Genomic DNA, 19,088 nt, shown 5'->3' on the forward strand with positions numbered 1-19,088 from the left:
TAGAAAAAATAAGATACTTTAAAGATGGGTTAAAAAGATTAGACAGAGCTTAAAAGAGAACTAAATGTATTAAAACATCTATCTGAAGAAATCACCAATAATGCAATCCAGAGAGATGAGGAAGAGAAAAATATGAAAAAGAGGTAAAGACAGCCAGCCAAGATGGAGGCATAGGCAGACACACTGTGCTTCCTCCCACAACCAAAAGAAGGACAACAAATTTCAAAACAAAAAACAACCAGAACTGACAGAAAATAGAACTGTATGGAAGTCTGACAACCAAGGAGTTAGTTAAATAAGAAACGTTCATCCAGACTGACAGCGTCACAACACAGTGACGTGGTTGCCCTGCCCTGGTGAATACCTAAGGCTTCGCCCCTTACTATGTAATAGGTGCACCCATACAAAAAACAGAAAATGGCCCAAATGAAGAACACATCAAAGATCCAGAAAAAATACAATTAAATGACGAAGAGATAGCCAACCTATCAGATGCACAGTTCAAAACACTGCTAATCAGGATGCTCACAGAATTGGTTTAATTTGGTTGCAAATTAGATGAAAAAATGAAGGCTATGCTAAGTGAAATCAAGGAAAATGTACAGGGAACCAACAGTGACGGGAAGGAAACTGGGACTCAAATCAACGGTGTGGACCTGAAGGAAGAAACATTCAATGAAGACAGAATGAGGAAACAAGAATTCAAAAAAAATGATGAGAGGCTGAGGAACCTCTGGGACAACTTTAAACGTCCCAACGTCCAAATCATAGGGGCGCCAGAAGGAGAAGAGGAACAGCAAGAAATGGAAAACTTATTTGAGAAAATAATGAAGGAGAAGTCTCCCAGTCTGGCAAAGGAAATAGACTTCCAGGAAGTCCAGGAAGCTCAGAGAGTCCCAAAGAAGCTGGACCCAAGGAGGAACACACCAAGGCACATCATAATTATATTACCCAAGATTAAACAGAAGGAGAAAATCTTAGAAGGAGAAAAGGACACAGTTACCTACAAAGGAGTTCCCATAAGACTGTCAGCTGCTTTCTCAAAAGAAACCTTGCAGGTAAGGAGGGGCTGGAGAGAAGTATTCCAAGTCATGAAAGGCAAGGACCTACATCCAAGATTGCTCTATCCAGCAAAGTTTTCATTTAGAATGAAAGGCCAGATAAAGTGCTTCCCAGATAAGGTCAAGTTAAGAGTTCATCATCACCAAGCCCTTATTATATGAAATGTTAAAGGGACTTATCTAAGAAAAAGAAGATCAAAACGATGAACAGTAAAATGACAACAAACTCACAGTTATTAACAACCAAACCTGAAACAAAAACAAAAACAAACTACGCAAACAACTAGATCAGGAACAGAATCACAGAAATGGAGATTACATGGAGGGTTATCAGCAGGGGAGTGGGGGGGGGGAAGGGGGGAAAGGTACAGAGAATAAGAAGCATAAATGGTAGGTAGAAGATAGAGAGGGGGAGGTTAAGAATAGTATAGGAAATGTAGAAGCCAAAGAACTTATATGTACGACCCATGGACATGAACTATAGGGGGGGAATGTGGGTGGGAGGGGGTGCACATGGTGGAGGGGAATTAAGGGGGGGAAATGGGACAACTGTAATAGCATAATCAATAAAACATTTAAAAAAAAGAGGTAAAGAGACATGGATGACAGAGTGAGAATGGGGTCCCATAAGGAGAAGAGAACACACGGATCAAGTATATTTGAAAACATAATGCTAGGAATTTTTCCAGAATTGATGATTAACACAACTTAACAGACATCTCACTATATTAAGCAAAATAATTAGAGAGGAATCCACAGTTAGACACTCTATAGTGAAACTTTTCAACTTTAAAGACACAGTAGCCAGAGAGAAAAAGTTAACTCAAAGTAACAGTAATTACACTGGCAACAGATAACTTGAGAACAGTTTTCAATAACAATGATATGTCATTCCAATTCAATACAGCATATTACTTCCTTTACTTTCATTTTTAAGCTGTAGTCATACCATACATATACCAGAATGCACAAAACATACAGATATCAAAACAAACAAAAAGGAATTTGAAGGGAGACAATGCAGGAAGCAGAAGAAAATGTCAAAGAAATATTCCCAGAAAAAGTAATGCAACTATGAAACAGGAAGGGGAAGCCATAAATAAGGAACATACGCAAAAAAAAACATAATAAAAATTGATAGCAGAAATGTGAGGTTTTAGGATGCAGTGAAAGGAGTGCTTAGAGAGACAGTTATAGCATTAAGTGCACACATTAAAAAAAAAAAGGAAGATCTAAAAATCAATAATCCAAGCTTCCACCTTGGGAAACTGAAGAAAAAGGGCAATTTAAGCCCAAAGCAAATAGAAGATAATAAAGCTTAGAGCAGAAATCAATGGGATTAAAAACAGGGAAACAATATAGAAAATCACTGAAACCAAAAAAGCTCTTTCTTTGAAAAGATCAATAAAAGTGATAAACTAGGCTAATCAGAAATGAAACAGAGGTCGTAACTACTGATGCCACAGACACTTAAAGGAAAAGTAAGGAATATTAAAAACTCTGCCCACAAACTTGAAAATTTAGATGAAATGGACCAACTCCTTGACACAAACTACCAAAATTCACACAAGGAGAAACAGATAACCTGAACAGTCTTATATCTATTAACAAAAATTGAACCAATAATTAATAGCCTTCCACAAAATAAATCACCAGGTCCAGATGGCTTCACTGGTAAACTGTATCAAACATCTGAGGAAGAAATTATAGCAATTCTCTACAATCTCTCCCAGGAAAAAGAAGTAAACACTTCCTAGCTCATTTCATAAGACCAGTATTACTCTAATACCAAAACCAGATAAAGACATTCAATAAAGAAAACTATAGACCAATATTGCTCATGAACACAGACATAAAAAGTACTCAATAAAATATCTGCATATTGATTCCAACAATGTATAAAAAGAATTCTATACAATGGCCAAGTGGGACTGATGCAGCTATGAAAGGCTTTTTGAACAACTGAAAATTAATCAATGTGATCCATACTAACAGACTAAAGAATTATTATCACATAATTTGATTAATCGATGCAAAAAAATCTGACAAAACCATACACCTACTCATGATAAAAACTCAGCAAACTATGAGTATAAGTGAACCTTCTTCAATCTGATAATGAATATCTGCGTAATACCTATACCTAACATTATACTTAATTATGAGAAACTGTATTCCTTCCCTCCAAAGAAAGGGATGAAAGGATATCATCTCTCACACTCCTATACAACATAGTACTGAAAACCTTGCTACTGCAATAATGCAAAAGGAAATAAAAGGTACACTTTTTGGAAAGGAAAAAAAACTGTCTCTACTTGCAATGATTTTCAATATAGAATATCCCCAAAAGTTGACCCCCCCAAAATGAAAAGTGAGTATAGCAAGGATGCAGGATACATGGATAATATACAATAACCAAATGCATTCCTTTATATGAGCAAGGAATAATTGGAATTTGAAATTTTAAAAAATACCATTTATAATAGCACCTCAAAAAAATGAAATACTTAGGTATAAATCTAACAATAATATATACAGGACCAATATGTAGAAAATTACAAAATGCTGACTGAAAAAAACCAAAGAAGATCTAAATAAATGTGATATATTCCATGATCATGGATAGGAAGACTCAATATTAAGATGTCAATTCTTCCCAACTTAATCTCTAGATTAAATTCAATCGCAATCAAAATTCCAGCAATTGTGTAGGACTCCGGAAAGTGATTCTAGAATGTATATGGAATGGTAAAAGACCTCGAGTAGCCAACATAATACTTAAAAAGAAGAACAAAGTTGAAGGACTCATATTCTATAGTTTTAAGACTTAAAAGTGGTTACATATATCAATGGAACACAACAGAGAGCCCAGAAACAGATCCGAACAAGTACAGTCAATGTATCTTTGACAAAGGCGCAAAGACATTTCAAAGAAGAAAGAGCAGTCCTTCAACAAGTGGTGCTGAGAAAACTGGACGTCCCTGCCCCTATGCAAAAATATGAACCTAGATACAGACATTATACTTTACATAAAAAAGTACTTAAAATAGATAGTAGGCCTAAATGTAAAGTGCAATATTATAAAACTTTTGAAGAAAACATAAGAGAAAATCATATAACTTTGGGTTTGGTGATGAGTTTTTAAATACAACATCGATGTCATGATCCATGTAGGAAAAATATTGGTAAATTCTATTATTAAAATTAAAATTTTATCTCACCTGCTCTGAAAACGACACTGTTTAAGAGAATGAGAAGATAAGCCAGAGTCTGGGAGATATTATATTTTGCCATATATAATGCACACTTTTTTGCCCAAATTTTTGAGGGAAAAAAAAGAATGCTCATTATATATGAGTAGTACCTGAAATACCTTGTATCTGTTCTTGGGTTTTGTAATTATTTGTTACATAAAATTTCTTGTACCATAATATGTTCAAAAATAAATGCTAAAATTCCTTTATAATACAAAAAACAAGTATCTAAATATAAATAAGTCATAAATTGAATTAAAAATTGAAATGAAAGATTTTTTTCCTGAAAGCTTGGGCCCAAAACATGGATGCACTTTATACACGGCAAAATATGGTAATATTTATAAAACATCTGTCTGATGAATAACTTGTATCTAAAATCTACAAGTAACTCTTAATATCTAATTAATTAGAAAATAAACAATCTAATTAAGAAATGAGTAAAAGTTCTGAACAAACACCTCACCAAAGAAGATACACAGATAACAAACATTTGTCTTTAGGGAACTGCAGACTAAAACAATGAGATACCATTTCACATCTATTACAATGGCTAAAATCCAAAACTCTGACAACACCAAATGCTGCAAAGATGCCGAACAGCAGGAACTCTCATTTATTGCTGTTGGGAAGGCAAAATGATACAGCCACTTTGGAAGACAATTTGGCAGAATCTTACAAAACCAAACGAAGTCTTACTATATAACCCAGCAATCATACTACTAAGTATTTACCCGACTTAAAGATTTATGTTCATACAAGAACTTGAAATGTTTATGGCAGCTCTATTCATAACTGCTAAAATCTGGAAGCATCATCCAAGATGCCCTTTAGTAAGTTAATAGATAAATAAACTGTGGTACAGCCATGTAATGGAATATTATTCAGTGATATAAATAAATGAGCTATCAAAGCCACAAAAAGACACAGATAAGTCTTAAATCCTCACTGCTAAGTGAAATAAGCCAGTCTAAAAAAATCTACATACTGTACAACTTTAATTGTATGACATTCTGGAAAAGGTAAAACTACAGAGACAGTAATCACAGTGATTGCCAGTATTTTGGGGCAGGGGAGGATTAAACAGGTAAAGCACAGTGGATTTTTTAGGGTAGTGAAACTATACTGTATGATACTGTAACAGTGAAGACATTAAGCCTTTTTTAATACCTACAGAACTTTAAAGCAAAAAGAATAAACCTCGATGCATGCAAATTTTAAAAAATTATTTAGAAGGTCAGGGGATCTCCCAATGGAATGCAGAATGTGACAAAAGAGTCTAAACGCATTACCAGTATATAAAACAACCTCACAGAAGGGAATGGAGGAATAAAGTGCAGCCTTTGGAAATGAGTGGAGTGTGCAAGACTAAAGGCAAAAGGAACACAAGCATTGAAATCTTGCTGATAAAAGTGATTTCCTATGAGGGTACAGGTGAACAATTAATTCTGAACCCAGTACACATGTATACTGGAACTGAAATTAGGTAATTGGATGGCTGACGGTGGAAGCCTGGTTTCTCTTTGTAGAGGGTAAGGTTATAGATAATCAAGGAAAGGAAGCTAGAATAATCCATGTAGTAATGGATTTAAGTTTGAGACATCAGTGTAAATAAACCCATGTTTAGCTTAATAGGGCACATATGATTACACATAGAAATATATATAGATACTAGTGTATATACATGTTAGACATGTATATAGATACTAATTATATATAGTATATTATATATACTATAATTATATGTGCAATATATAGTATACTATATATACCACAATTATATCCCTATATACACAGCACACATATACACACATGCATGCACTATATATGTATATGCATACATTATACACACACATGTATACACTATACAGCATATACACTAGATACACTATATATGTACATGCAGGTGTATGTGTGCTATATATGTACTATATGTACACTGTGTGTGTACATATTGTACCTATACCATATATACTATAATTTTATATATATATATGTAATTGTATATATACTACATATACTATAATTACATATATCCATAATTATATATGGTTATATAGATACTGATATCTATAGATACATATATGTGTGTACAGATATATATCTATATAATATATGTGTATATACACACACACATATATATAACTTGCTCTGTCAGCTGAGAGGGCCTAGAAGCAAGACATCTCAATGATAACGAGCATTTATGGCCCTGATCTTGGTTTCTCCAATAAAGGAACCAATGTTCCTCAGAGAAATGACTAATTCTAGGACTGGGGCAGGACATATATATAAGATGAGCATGGAGCATCTTGTAAGAAAGTATGCATGTGGATGTGCCCCCACACATACAAAAAAAATGTAGGAATAAGTCAAAGGGATGCAGGAGCCAACTGAAAGCTCCCAAAGGCCAAAGGTGAAACAAACTGAACAATAAAATAAATAAAGCAGTACTGGATTATAACACAAAGCATTAAAAAAATCTATGAGATAAATGATTAAATAAATAAATGGGGGAACAAGACATATCTCCCATGCAAAAAGATTCCAAAAAACTTATGTAGATATTTTGCACTCAAGGAAGTGGAACATAACTCACCACTCAGATCTGTGCTGCATACACTAACTTTCTAGAGAGCACAGTATGAGAAATAACTTCACAGGGGTAAAACCTGACAAACACTCCCTCAAGCTTGGGATTAAGGTTAATATCAATGGTGGTTAAGTCGTGTTGATAATATGTGATAAGATATCATATATCTTAATATGATGTGATAAATGGCACTTTATCTCTGTTGTCCTCCTCCCAAAACATATTACCACAATCTAATCATGAGAAAAACATCAGACAAATCCCAACTGACATCCTACAAAGTGACTGACTAGTAATCCTCAACACTGTCAAGAGGATCAATAACACATTATGTCTGAGAAACTATCACAAGCAGGAGGAGGCTAAGGAAACAACAACACTCAGGGTAATGTGGTACCCTGCAGCAGGAAAAAGTCTATCAGGAGAAAACTGAGGAAATGTGAATAATGTATGAACTTTAGACAATAATACTGTGTAACAGTGGTTCACTCATTATGACAAATGTACTATATTAATGAAAGATATAATAATAGAGAAAATGGGTATGGGATATATGGGAACTCTGTAGTATCTCTGCAATAATCCTATAAATCTAAAACTGTTCTAAATTTAAAAATTACTTTAAAAAATGAAATCAAAGCACTGGAAAATACAGTTGAGAAAATATTCTAGGAAATAAATGAAAGGTATAGAGAACAGGAAAAAAGATTAGAAATTAGAGAATCTAATAAGGTCTGATATTCAAATAACAAGAAGTCCAGAAAGAAAGTGGAGGGGGGAAAAAAGGAAGAAAGAGTCAAACAAAATAAATACCCCGGAAATGAAGGGTATGATTCCTAGGTGGAAAGGGCCCATTTGAGGCCAGACACAATGAGTAAAAAACCCTTACCAAGGTACATCATTATGAAGTTTCAGAATACCTAAGTGGTTTAAGGGAAGATCATACCATTTCACACCATAATCTGCATCCTCCACCTTTCCTTTCCCCAACACTACTGACCACCCTGTCCCACCCTGCTCTCTTTTATCTCTTTTCCAATGCACATAGTTACTTTACAACTTTCTAACATTTTGTATAGTGTATTTAATACATTTGTTGTTTACCATCTAGAACAACTCCCTATGTGAATTTAAGCTCCATGAGGGAAGGGATCTTGTATTTTTGTTCACCCATATATTCAAAGTATCTTGACCAGTGCCTGCCACAAAAAAAAATGCTTAATAAATAATTAGTGAATAAATATAAAAGCTTCCAGAGGGAAGTAACAAGCCACATAAAAAGGGCTATCACTTTGGAGGTAGACTTCTTGATAGCAACACTAGGAGCTAGAAAACAATGGAACCATGCCTCTAAAATTCTAAAAGTAAATAATTCACAAAGTAGAATTCTATACTCAGCTATCAATTAAGTGTGATGGTAGAATAAATGAACATGTGTAGACTTGTGAAAACCTGCCCCCAAATTTGCCTACCATTCAATCTTTCTCAGGAAGCTACTAGAAGATGTACTCTAACATGAGGGAGACTCCCAAGAAAGCAGAAGACCTGATATCCTGGGAACAGGTTATCCGACACAAGGAAAAACAAATGGAATTCACAGAAGAGCATATAAGGACACTCTGGGAAGAAAGGTGAGCAATTGGCCTAGAGAGTAACCCATCAAGATGAACACATGATGACAATTACAGGAAAGATGTAAAAAAACTAACAAATGACCTCATGTGTTTGAATCTACAGGAAGGAGATTTAGCTATCTTGCCTGAAGGGTTATTAATACAATAAACAGAAGATATAAAAGATATATTAAAAAGATATAAAATACATTATGAGGTACATGCAAAGATAGATATATAAAAGAGCTAATAATTATTAACTCTAGGAGAAACAAAAAAATCATATGAGGAAATATCATCACAATATCCTACCAGACTCAGTTGCATGCAATATTTACATTATTAAATGATATCAACACTAAATGATGATTTAAATAAAAAGTAACACAACTAATTTGTGAATATAATGATGATTTAAATAAAAAATAACACAACTAATTGTGAATATAAAGAAGAGGGGAGACGCAGTGCCATGCAATGTTTAAAGGTGGAGGTTGCTGTAACAACCCTAGACTCCCATTTTCTGTAATAGGAAAATGGTAAATAACATCTAAAACTGTGGTAGGATGGGGGTAGAGAGGGGAGATAGCTCTATGAGCAAGCATGTTATTTTTTAAAAATTAGAGGTAAAAAAAGAGTTGAATAGTCATTGACTTCAGCAGAAGCCTTTCTCAATAAGGTTTCTGTGAGAGAATTAAGCCCTACTGCCCTAAGGCATTCACTTTACATAATAAATTAATTTCTCTTCTATACATCTAAAGTGTTATTAGTTATATACCATCCTTGGGAGAATTGAGAAAATAGTTACTCAAATCATTTTCTGTATTTTGTGATTCTGATGAGGAACTCTGATTGAGAAAGGATACTTCTGGAGAATGGGATGCAGGGGAGAGGGAACAGAAAACTATTACTTTTTACTAAATCTTATAGTGTTACTTAACTCTTTCGATTATGTACAGGTGTCCCTTTGATAAACATAAATATTACATTAAAAATAAATATAACAGTAAAAAGTAGTAAAGGAACTCTGAATATGAATGTACAAAGCAAAAATAAAGAGCAGGAACTGAAAGGTCTAGAAATAGTTTCTCATTAGAAAGAGCCAAAGGATTTTTCTAAAAAATTGTGGAGTTCAATAAATACTATTCACAAAATATTTCTATCTATATAGCAATGTAGTATTCATTATGTTATTTGATGCTTTAAAAGATATTAAAAAGGTAAAATAATCACAAAATAATAACGTATTCTGCCCTGGCTAATGTGGTTCAGTGGATTGAGCACTGGCCTGCAAACCAAAGGGTCATCGTTTAGATTCCCAGTTAGGGCACATGCCTGGGTTGCATGTCCCCAGTAGGGGGTGCTTGAGAGGCAACAACACATTGATGTTTCTCTCCCTCTCTTTCTCCCTCCCTTCCTCTCTAAAAATAAATAAATAAAATATTTTTAAAAATAACATATTCCAAGAATTTGTAAGTTTGATAAAGCAATACTGTACACTGAAACCTAAACATGAAATCTTATTAAGCTACACACACTTCCCATTTCAGTCCACCAACATGTATTAATATACACTGCGCCAGTAATCTACTGTGGACAGAAGATACAAAAGAAATATAAGCCCTGCCCTGACTGGTGCAGTTCCATGGGCTGGGCACCATCTTGGGAACCAAAAGGTCACAGGGTAGATTCCCAGTCAGGACGTGCCTGGGTTGAGGGCCGGGGACATTCGAGAGGCAACCAGTTGAAACCTCTCTCACACATTGATGTTTTTCTCCCTCTCTTTCTCCCTCCTCTCCTCTCTGTCGAAAAATAAAATCTTTAAAAAAGAAAGGAAGGGAGGAAGAAAGGGAGGGAGGGAGGAAGAGTCCTGACCAATGTGGCTCTGTTGGGCTTCATCCCGCAAGGTGAAAGGTCACTGGTTCCCTTGGGGTTAAGGTACGTGCCTGGGTTGTGGTTCCAGTGGAAGGCAACCAACTGATGTTTCTCTTGCACATCTATATTTCTCTCCCTCTCTTTCTCCCTCCCTTCTCCTCTCTCTGAAAATAAATAAAATCTTTAAAATATTTTTTTAAAGAAATATAAGATAATGCTCCCTGTTCTAAACAAGTTTCTTATACTTACATATGGTAACCTGTTTTAGGTAATATGCTTACTCACTTGGCCATTTATGTATTCTCAGAATTACAAACAAATGTTTACAATATTTACAAAAATGGCTTTTAAAATCTCTGCTTGATTTAAAAAACTGGCAGCAACATGGAAGATTAATCAGAAAATCAACAAAGGAGTAGTAAGGAGACACCTAAAATGGTCAAGGTGACAGATGATGAGGGCCTGAACTGAGACAGTGCAGTACAGATGGATAAAAGTGGGTAAAGAGTAGCAACTATTGGAGAGTGAAAACAAGGGAGAACGCTGAGGTTGCTGCCAGGTTTCCACTGCGGATGACTATGTAGATGATACCACTGACCATGACAGGCAATAAATACAAAGAGAAGCAGGACTGAGGGAAAACGTGAGTTCACGTTTGGACTGTTGTCTGATGTACCTTGAGAACATCCTGGGGGAGATGTCCAATAGGCAGTTGAATTTAAGGATCTGGACTGCAGGAGAGAAGTCTGAGATAAAGAATTGGGAACTGGCAGCAAGAGGTCACCTAAGAAGAGAATATAGAAGAGGACAGGAGCCTGACATCAGATAACTAAATATCATACATAATTAGTGTTGCTAAAGCCATGCTACATAAAACTTTCCCCAGAATTAGATGTATTTCTACAGAAGAATATTCAATATATAATGTTAAATGACAAAAAAACTGCAAAGCTACATGCTTAGTACAAACTGATTTTTACAAATATGTTCTAAAAAAAAAATAGTACTAGCATACGCACAGGAAAAAAACAAGAGTATGTGCCAAACTGTTAATAATGGTATCTATTTGAGATTATATAAGCCTTTTACATCTATAAGTCTCCATAGTATTTCACTCAAAAATGTACTATTTTTGTAAACAAGAAAAAAGAAAGATAATTGTTCTTTTCTAAAACAGTTATAGCATTTAGCCTTGCAATATAAAAATGTAATAAAATCTGTTAGAAAAACACTTGGACACTGGACTATTAAAGAGCAAATAACATGAACATACAACTTGTAAGATTATGAAAAAAATGTTCAATACAGAATTTGTACTATCAAAATAATGCAAATTAAAACATGTCATTTGCTGGCCTACTAAATCAGAACATAATTTTTTAATAATAAAACTACTCAGTGTTGGTAAGGGTATATGAAAAGGGCATCTCAGACATACTGATAGAAGTAAACTGGTACACTCTTTCAGGGAAACAATGTGACAATATGTATCAATAGCCTCAAAAAGATTCTAAACATTTGATCTAAATTCTCTTTAGAAATTTAAGAAAACAGTCCAAAACAACTAAAAACATGCAAAGATATTTCACCAAATCATTAATTCAAACAATCTAAATGCCAGCATTGGGACACAGCATAAAATTATGCAGGCATCAAAAGTAATGTTCATGTTTATCAAAACTTTTTTAAAAGTACATACTCTATGACCTAGCAATTCTACTACTACAGAAACACTAGCACTTGTGCACAAGAATACATCACAAAGACCTTTTGTTGTGCGATATTTGTACTAGGGTAAAATTGCAAAAAACCTAAAAGCTCATCAATACATGGGCGATTAAATCAGCCTTCTCAGACTAAGGTCTGAGGACCCCTGGAAGTCCCTAAGATCTTTTCAAGGGTTCTGTGAGGTCCTTCCTTTTCCAGATATACATCAGTGTAAGGCTGGATTTTCTTAATATGCTTCAGCCTAAATAAGATAATACACCAGATTGAAGAGAGAAGCAGATATGAGAACCCAGCTATTTTCTAGTAAACCAGACATTAAAATGATGTGCAAAAGAAAGTAAAGCAATGCCACCTTTCTCACTAAATTTTTTAAAGAAAATGTTTTTCAACAATGTTATATAATATATAATTGTTTATTATTATTTTTAATGAACAAATAAAATTTTTAAATATTCTGAGTTTTCATTTCTAAAATGGTAAATACACTGCATTAGGAAACAAAACTTTTAGTCTTTAATAATTTTTAAGTGTGTAAAGACAGCCTTAGACCCATCTGGTTAAAGAAACTATGACACCAACATATTATGTAACATTATGATTGGGGATGATAACTTAGCTTTTATAATATTTTATTTAATATTTTGAAAGTTATTTATAATATAACTTTCAAAAGATATTCTGCTAACGTATCTGTAATCAGAAAACGTTACATTTATAAAGATTTTTAACACATGGGAAAATACTTAAAATATAATTTTAAGCAAAAAGCAGCCAATCCAATTGCATATAAAAATCTCATTTTAATTAAGAAAATAGGATGAAAAAATTCAAACATAAAAAGTCAAAATATTAACTGTGGTTGATTACCTTTAAATAAAGGAATTAGAGTTGATTTTTTTTCCTTATTCATTGTTATACTTAGAATTTTTTTTACATTAAGCATACAGCTTAACATCCAGGGGAGAAAATAAAGGAAGAAATTTGGTGCAAATTTATGTAATATTTCTACTAGATCAAACCATTCAACTTCTGCCAATTCAGAAGACTACAAGTTCAAACTAATGAATGAAGGAACCTAATTCGACGGACAAATCGCCTACTTTGTTAAAATAAGACATTAATGGGCTGGTTTCCGTAAGATTCTAACAAGAACGCCCTTAATCTGGAATACAAGTTGCGATAACGGTAATACAAGTTACTAGTTTAAAAGTTAGGTCATCTTTTAGCCATTATCAAAGGTACCAGGGTAAAGATAATGGAGAAGGAACAGTAACTCCTCCTTCCTGTCTAAAATGATGAGGGAAATGGGTCAGTGCGGGAATCGGTTTAACGAGAGCACCCGCGGCAATGACATTCACTGGCAGGGTCGCCTCATTTCAGTAAAGAGGCTACCACCCCTCTGGGAACAAGTCTCCTCCGGCAGGCGCAGCCCCTCCCCCGGCGCGACTGATGGCCCTGGGGACGCTCCCGCCTCCACCCGCTGCGGCCCGGGGGGCGCTCCCTCGGCAGTGCCCAGCACTCCGAGAGACCTGAGAAGGTAGCTCCCGGCCGACAGCCAACAGACGCCGAGATTACCCTCCAGGCCTGATCCGATCTTCCAGATTTCACAGCGGGGACGCGAAGTTTGAGGGTCTCGATTCTCTGGCCCGCGGAGGGGGATTGGAAAGGGACGGGTCGGGTGACCAGGCTCGGCCCCCGGAAGAAAAGGAGGGCCAGACCAAGACCCTAGGGCAGAGCGTCCAGTGGCCACCCCGCCCCCTCCGGGAGGGCAGCAGGAGTGAGAAGCCGAGACGCCTGTCACCGGAGGCTCTTACCTCTCTCCCACACCCCTGTCTGCGGAGCTCTCTGGGGACTCGCTGCGACGCCGCGTAGAGCAGCGAGGAGCAGCCCCGGACCGGAGTCCCGGGAATCTGCGACGTCGGCTCCAGGTTAGTTCCCCCGATCTGGGAATGAGCAAACTGCGCAGGCGCAGGCGCAGAGCCTTTCCTGTGGCTCACACGCCCCCTCCCTCCGCGTCCGCGGCCTCTCTAGTCCCGGGGCGCCTGCGCGCTGAGATACCGAGCCTGAGCCTGGGCCCTCGGCTTCTTACCGGAAGTGCCTGAGGAGATTCGGCGGTTACCGGGGTTGCTGAAGATCGGCCTGAAATCTGGCCTCGGTTTCCCACTCGATGATTCGGAACTGAGATCGGGAGGCGACCCGCGTCACTGTTCGGCCTACTTTGCCCTTCGCTGACCTAGAAGCAGCTTCCTTCGCCCTCGTCCTCCAGCGTCCTCAGCCGGCTCAGCGATCCGGCCTGCACCGGACACACCCGCCTGCCTGCCAGCTAACCCGGCCTGCTCGCCGCGCTGCTGTCCTCGAAAACCTGTCTACTTCAGATTTGTTTTGCAACCCCCCCGCGCTCCCCTGGCCGCGACGAAAGTGCCCCTGACTCTCCCAGAGCTTCAGGTCGTCCAGCTGGCTGGCCGTTTCCGGCGGCGGCCTGGTCCTTCCCTCTCCTTGCTTTAGTTCTGCTTTTCTAACGGTGGACGCAAGGACAGCTGCCTCCCCCTCTAACAACAAAAGCTGCTCTGATGGAGGGAAAGCAATGGCATGCATGTGATGCATATTTGTGCTTGTTGGGCTTTACCATTTTTACCACAAGTTGCTTATAAATGAAAATGAGGGAAGAAGAGACATCTCTGTGTGGGATTAAGGTATCTGGGTGGGGCGATGGGGAGAACTCCTCAACTGACAAAAGGTTTTTCCGGTTCAGATCTTATAACTAGCTCTTCAAAGCTTTCACTAGTCACAGTATCTCAGGAGTATTTCGGTCCGATGTGATGATGGGGGAAAATATAAGAATCAGTGCTCAGATCCTAAATCTGCAAATTGACAAGTTTGTTATCTACTCACTGTTAATTTTCTTTCTGTAATCTTGATTTTCCTGAACACTGAAATGGAAGCATGTGGTTTTAGTTCAACAGCGAAGCTTTTATTGGTTGCTTAAAATAATGTATGGAACATCTGCTATGTGACAGGCACTGCATTAAATGCTTTGCTTATTATCTCATTTTTATCCTAAGTAAGAATAATTCTGGAAAGCACAGTGTTTATTTTCTTTGTGTTAGGTGTTCACACATAAGTAAAAATGAGATAACTGTCTTTATGGAACCACAGTTAAATACTATACAGGGTCTGGCAGAAATAACACCTGCTTGAGTGTGGTTGGTACGGTAATAATATGGGTGTAATAATTTATAGTTTTAATTGAGCATTTCACCTAAAATGCCATATGATGCTTGAGTGTGATGTTGTTATGTTACAGAGGTATATGCTTATGATTTTGTAATAAAAAGGGGTGTTATTTGTGCCAGACCTGTGTGTGTATGTGTGTACATATATATCCACTTATATTTGGGATACGAGTATATGGTGCAGTGTGAGGGACAAATAATAGAAAAAAGGAACACTAAGAACTTAAATAGACAAATGGGAAATGTATTTACATGAATAGTCAGTTCACAAAACAGGAAATTTAAGTGCCTACTACGTATTTTGCTACTGTTCAACTAAATAATGAAACAAAGACCAAAGAGATGTTATTTCCCATGGATCTAATCACCAGCTTGTTTAAAATATGAATGAACTCCATTGGTGAGAACAGAATGAAATCAGTACTCATATTTTGTTTGGGAACTAAATTAGGACAAATATTTTGTAGTCATTTGTCAAATTTTACTAAGAAATGTTCAGATGAACTAATTCAGTAATTTTCCTTCTGCGAATTGTAAGGAGATACTCCAGAATACAGAGATTTATATGGAATAACAATAAGGAAAGTAAACAAGTTATCCAAACAAATGTCTTTCATGTACAAATGCAACTGTACTTTGTTATGACATGTATTTGTTGATGAGTGTTTCCTCTGTGCAGTACAGTATGCTAGGAGTTGTAAGGGTTATAAAGAGGGATAATTCATGATTTTTGACCTGAAGTTCACAATCTACTCTATTGTTCTTTTATTTACTACCATAAATAGTTGAGAGATTGCTGTAATATAATAAGATTATGGGATCTTTGTATAGATTCTGGGTCAATTAAATCTTTTCTGATTTCGTTTATTGAGTAGAATAAAGAAATCTGTACATCAAGTTCAGGGTCAAAAAGAGTCCTCAGAAAATTTTGAGTAATAATTTCTGAAAAATTCCATGTGTCATCTTTAACTTCTGAAGATCCAATGTATAAGCAAATGGTTTCTAGGATTGAAGAAATCATCCCAATTGTAACATATTTGGCCAAGTTATTTCTTAGACTATCTAGTCATTGCTTGAATCATCAGCAGTTTATTTTGAAAGGTAATCAGAACCTTAATTTTAAGAGGCTTAAATTCCACAGTAATATGAACTTTTAAAGCTGTTCCCTTTTCATAAGTAATATGGGTGGGGAAAATACCAGAAGCAAATGAAAGTAACTATTACAATTATTTATTTGTTTCATGGCTGGTCTTATACTAACAAGCAATTTTAGAACTAGGGACTCACTTCTCTAAAACACATAATGTAACCCAGAACTATTAGTTAACCATTAGTATTTAAGTACTACATAATCATGTTTTGACACTCAGGTTATGAGAAAAAGGGCTAAAACATCTTTTAAACAAAATCAGCTATTGGAGCAATTAAATCAGCTATTGGAGCAGTGTCACTACTAAAGAAATAGTTACAGCATGAAAGCTAGTTTTGTTTTTTTAATGATAGAAGACTTTGGGAGAAATCCACTAAAATACTAACTGGAGAGTGATTTCTCTTGTTTTAGTTGTCTATATTTTCCAAGTTTTTTATAATAACATTACTTTAATAATCCAAGGGGGGAAACAGAACATTTTCTTCTAAAAAGTATTGCTGAGTAGTGCATAACTGAATCAACCAATTGCCTTTCATTTATTTTTGCAGTCTCTGCTTGTATACAATATACGTTGTGACTGAGTGAAAGGAGAGAAATAACCAAAAAGGATGGATGAACACTTGTGTCTAGATGCTGTCTGAGGGGTGGCAATAAGGTACAATCATTCCCAGGACTAAAGTATGATTCAGCTTCAACATCGTGACACAAGTTCTCTTAACAATAAAGTCATTACAATTCTTTGCCAAGTATTTCCAGTTCTCTCTTCTGGGCATGTGATGGCAATGCACTTCCTGGCCCTCTTGTGGTTGAGTAGGGTCATATGACTGATTCAAGCATATGAATTATGAGAAGTGATGTGTCATTTTTAGACTCGATCCTTTACTCACCAATGTGAGATACTCCAGAGCTTGCTTCCCTTCTGGCACAGCAATAGGCAAGACTTGATATTGTGGCTGCTCCATCAGCTTGAGTCAATGAGAGATTCCAATGAACAAAGCACTTCTGGGGGAATAGGGGGGGAAATACAACAAACCTTATATGCCACTGAGATTTTTTGGGTGGCTTGTTACTACAACAAGACTTAGCCTGTCATGGCAGATAAACTGTTTTGTGCCCCTGAGATTTATGGGTAGCTATTCTGCGCTATATATGCACTGAGGCAGTGCTTCAAAAAGGCTATCTGCAACAGCATTGTTTCCTAATGTGTTTTTCCTTCACAGGTGAATTGCTCTATACTCATAATTGTTATGATTTGCCAGGTAAATAAATACATTTGTTGTTAAGAGCAATAGTGAATTTATTTTAATTGTATTATGGAAAATATCAATCACATATAAAAGTAGAAAGAATATTGTAAGAAACCATGGACCTACCTCTCAGCTTCAGTGTCAACGACTCATAGTCACAGATCTTACTTCATGTATAGACTCACTCACTCTACCCATCTGCCCATAGCTGGATAATTTTGAGGCAAATCTCATGTACCTTTTCATCTCTAAATTTTTCTACGTGCATATTTAGAAGATAAGCCCTTTACAAAATAGAAATAATAATGCAACAAACTCTCTTCTATCCATTACCATAACCCAGCTTCAATATGGACAATCATGTTTTATCCATACCTTTACCCACCCATATATTTTGAAGCAAATTCCATGCTTCATACCATTTCATTCATAAGTATTTATATATATAATATATATATGTATCTCTAAAGAAAATGGCTCTACAAAAACATCATAACAATACCATGTCACACCTGAAAAATTTAACAGTTCTTCAATAATGCTAAATATTTAGGCACTTGTGTTTAATTTTCCAATTGTTTAAAAAATGTTATAATTGAAATAGTTTGTGGGAGTCCAAATAAGGTCAACATATTGAGATTGGCTGCTGTTTAGTAATTTTCCCTCTTTCATTCCTTGCAATTTAATTTTTGAAAAATCACATGTTTTGGCCTGCAGAATTTTCAGTACTTGGGTTTTTCTGCACCTACCTCCCCATGGTATCTTTTAATGTGTTTTTCTTCCCCCATGTTTCCTGTAAACTTTCAGCTAGATTTAGAGGCTTACTTTATACAGGTTCAGTTTTTTGGCAAGGCTGCTTTGTAAGTGGAATAGTAGTCCCCCCTCCTTATCCATGTTTTGCCACAGTCAGCTGTAGTCTAAAAATAGCAAATGGGAAATTCCAGAAGTAAACAATTTATAAGTTTTAAATTGTCCATTATTCTGAGTAGCACGATGAAACCTCAGCCATCCTGCTCCATCCAGCCCAAGATGTTGATTCAGTTAACATTTATTTCACTTATTAATGGCCACAAAGCACAAGGGTAGTGATGTTGGCTGGCAATTCAGATATGCCAAAGAGAATATGTGAAGTACTTCCTTTAAGTGAAAAGGTGAACACTCTTAATACAGAAAGAAAAAACGTGCTGAGGTTGCTCAGATCTACAATAACAAATCTATCCATGGAATTGTGAAGAAGGAAAAAGAAATTTGTGCTAGTTTTGCTGTTGTACCTCAAACTGCAAACACTGCCACAGTGAGTGATAAGTGTTAAGATGGGAAAGACACTAAATGTGTGT

At 36.2% G+C, this 19,088-nt stretch overlaps 1 protein-coding gene across 4 annotated transcripts in view; it reads right to left on the bottom strand.

Annotated features, from left to right (window-relative positions):
• ZFYVE16 (zinc finger FYVE-type containing 16) overlaps window positions 1-14,344 on the bottom strand; it is a 50,479-nt gene extending 36,135 nt beyond the window's left edge. Inside the window, exons 1-2 of one of the 4 annotated variants that reach the window (XM_045197844.3) lie at window positions 14,211-14,235; window positions 11,070-11,177 (exon numbers count right to left, since the gene is read on the bottom strand). The gene's annotated coding sequence lies outside the window, so the exon portion shown is untranslated. Of the gene's footprint in view, window positions 1-11,069; window positions 11,178-13,935; window positions 14,183-14,210 lie in introns of those variants that run through there. The other 3 variants (XM_045197843.3, XM_045197845.3, XM_024563524.3) reach the window with 3 other exon arrangements.
• Window positions 14,345-19,088: the final 4,744 nt, after the last annotated feature.

This window comes from Desmodus rotundus, chromosome 1 (assembly GCF_022682495.2).
Source record: "Desmodus rotundus isolate HL8 chromosome 1, HLdesRot8A.1, whole genome shotgun sequence".
In the NCBI taxonomy this organism is placed as follows: domain Eukaryota; kingdom Metazoa; phylum Chordata; class Mammalia; order Chiroptera; family Phyllostomidae; genus Desmodus; species Desmodus rotundus.